We start from the raw sequence: 3,927 nt of genomic DNA, 5'->3' as shown, positions 1-3,927 counted from the left end.
ATATATATATATATATATATATATATAGTTATATACTAATTTATAAAACATATACATATTTATACGTTAAATAAATACATCAAAAGAAGATATATACACATATATACACACCATTCAATATATATGTTCTACTTTAAATAAATATACTACAATATATACATATATTCTACAATATATATATATATATATGTATGTATGTATAGTTATATACTAATTTATAAAATATATACATGTGTATACATTAAATATATACGTTTATAGAAGATATATACACATATATACGCACCATTCAATATATATGTACTACTTTAAATAAAATATACTACAATATATATATACTACAATATATATATATTGTTATATACTAATTTATTAAACATATACACATGTATACATTTAATATATACGTCTATAGAAAAAATATACACATATATACGCACCATTCACTAAATATGTTCTACTTTAAATAAAATGTACTTCAATATATATATACATAGTTATATCTAAATTTATAAAAATATACACATGTATACGTTAAATATATACGTCTATAGAAGATATATACACATATATACGCACCATTCAATATATATGTACTACTTTAAATAAATATACTACAATATATATATATATATATATAGTTATATACTAATTTATGAATGTATACACATATATACGTTAAATATATACGTCTATAAAAGATGTATACACATATATACGCACCATTCAATATATATGTACTACTTTAAATAAAATATACTACAGTATATATACACTACAATATATACACACACTATATATATAGTTATATACTAATTTATAAAACATATACACACGTATACGTTAAATATATACTACTTTAGAAAATATATATATACACATATACGTACCATTCAATATATGTACTACTTTACATAAAATGTACTACAATATATATACACACATTATATATACAGTTATATACTAATTTATAAAACATATACACATATATACGTACCATTCAATATATATGTACTACTTTAAATAAAATATACTACTATATATATATATACATATACTACAATATATAATTATATATATAGTTATATATTAATTTATAAAACATATACACATGTATACGTTAAATATATACGTCTATAGAAGATATATATACACATATATAAATTAATAATACTTGATAGTAAATTAATAATATATTAAAACTATGTTATAATTAAATCCAAATAAATAAATAATTTTAACCGGGCCGATTAACTGGCGGACCCTTACCGAGCTTATGGTCCAACCCAAAAAATAAATCGATCCGGTACTCGATACCCTACCGCCCGTGGGATGATCGGGTCGATTTTTGTAAGTGGACCGGACTGGGTCGGATCAGCTCGGCCCATTTGACAGGTTTACCGACAGATGAGAAAATAGAAGTAGGTCATTTTGCTGATTGAAAACTCAAAAGGCTTAACAGCTAAATTTTCTCACTAATCTGAATCAACATGCCTTTTTCGTGTGAAATAAGAATATTTTAAACCAAGTTATAGTATAATCACGGAGCAAACTATTAATGAAGGACAGGAATTTTGCATATTATGGGAACATTTTAAATCCCTTTCCGCAATTTTGATATTCTAGTTACATTAATGCGACACAACTTCTAATTTAATCGGTTCTTCCATATTAGATATATATGGAGATAGATCCGAATAGAAATTTATATCTTTTTATTAATAAATAGATCAATTGAGAAATGAATATTAATCTAGTTTCACGATCTATGAAAAAGAGAGATCCTTAAATATCTATTTGAGAAAGTAGATGAATAAATAAAGCGAAGTCAGCTAAGGAATGACGCATAATTAGCGTCCCCTATTTCACTAAAACAAAAAAGGGGAAAGTAAACTTCGATTAAGAAGGGTTTCTATTTAAATCAATTTCTTAATAAAAGAATAAGACAAAAAGTAAGGACATAGCAGTTGTACTAAAGTCATTGCACCTTACCGCATCCCTTTTATTGCTCGATAGCACCCTAAACCCTTATTATATTATAGTCATAACATATCTAAAGAAAATTTGAAAACCTTTTTAAGACATAGAAGACGTGTTGTATAATCTATGTTACCAAATGATGGATGAAATTGCACATGAAACATTTTTATACATATTTTTGAAAATGAAAAATAAAAAAAAAACTAAAAATTGAGGCTTATTAATAATTATTTGGCCCCCTCAAAACTGACTTTTTTTTTTCTTTTTACCTGTTCTAAGAAAACGATGGAATGATTTTGTAATTGCGTGTCTCTATATTGGGGAACAAATAATGGAATTGGAGTAACAATATATAATATAGTTTAAATCTTCGTTACTCTTTATAGGGAAATTACTTTAGTTAACGTCGCAAGCTTGGACAAAAAAAATGTGAGTACACTGACATTGGGGTCCAAATATTAAATTTTATATTATATCCATGAATATACTAGTACTATATATGTTTTTCTTTATTTTGGAAAAATTACAAACATGGTTTCCTATGTCGGTGGTAGGTTTAATAGCTCGTTTGATCAAGTTTAATTCTCTCCAAAAGTATTTGTTTTTTAATTAAAAATATTTATTTTATAAAATTGAGGTCTTTGATCAAGCATTTGAGAGAAAATAAATGTTTCTATAAAATATCAAAATCGGTTTTGCATAAACTAAAATAAATAACTTCTCCCAGAAACACTTTTTTTAAAAAAGCATTTTGAGAAAAATATACCTAAAAATAAGTTTATAAGCTTGGTCAACTACTAATTGCTGCTCAAAGTATTTTTTTTTAAAATTTACTAGTCAAGCACAAATTGCTTCCCACCAAAAGTACTTTTTTGAAAAGCATTTTTAAATAAAAAATACTTCTCAAAATAATTTAATTTTATATATAATTTGACCAAACAGACTATAAATATATTATTTAGCAGTTTGAAACATTTTGATTTGTCTGATAGGAGCAATACTTTATTTTCATTTGATATTTTAATGAGTTTTGTATGTTAAATTCGAGATTGACAGTTAAAGTAAAGACGACTTCGCTTGAAACACTAGGAAAATAATAACAAAAATAAAAATTTCAATGTAATTTCACAAATTAAATTTAAAAAGAATAGGATATATTCAATTTTATCCCTGATGAGAACAGAGGTTATTACTTGAAAAGTCCTATCGAATTCTAGAAATTACAGCGCAAGACTAGGGGTGTGGATCGGTCGGTTCGATTCGATTTTATGTATTATTGATTTAGTTTATCGGTTATCAATTTTTAAATATGTTAAACTAATAATCAAATCAGTAAGATATTTTGTATCGATTTTCAATTTATCGGATTTTAGTCTTTAACGGTTCGATTTTGGGTTTAACCGATAAGAAAATATGTATAAAATAGAAATAGTAGTAACTAGCAAGAAAAGAAACGAAATCATTGTTGCAGTAAAATCCTACATGATGTGTTTTATTTTACATGAATCTTCAAGTTTGAATAGGTTTTCGAGAAATTGAATAGGTTTATAGAAATGAAAGAGAAATATAAAGTATGTTATATGTATAAAAGTAGATATGTTATATGTATGAAAGTAGATATGTTATATATATAAAAGTAGGGATAAAGTGTAATTTGGGATATTCTTATTGGGTTATCGGTTTACCAAATAACCCAATAAGAAAAAATCGAAACAAACCAATAACCCAATAATTTTTTTTATAAAACCATTAAAAAATCGTTAACTGATAACACTCAACTCACTCCAATAATTAGGGGTGAGGTGGTCGTTGTCAAGTAACCCAATTTGAATTGGAGTTGAATCTCGAGGAGTAAATTATAGACTTCAAACCCCATGGATGCTCAAATTACTACGAGACTACCCGAAATGCTAATAAAATCGACATGCAAAGTAAAATGGGGGAAAT

Source organism: Capsicum annuum, chromosome 5 (assembly GCF_002878395.1).
Source record: "Capsicum annuum cultivar UCD-10X-F1 chromosome 5, UCD10Xv1.1, whole genome shotgun sequence".
Taxonomy (NCBI): domain Eukaryota; kingdom Viridiplantae; phylum Streptophyta; class Magnoliopsida; order Solanales; family Solanaceae; genus Capsicum; species Capsicum annuum.
The sequence above is the reverse complement of the archived record's forward strand: the minus strand, read 5'-3'. Positions refer to the sequence as shown.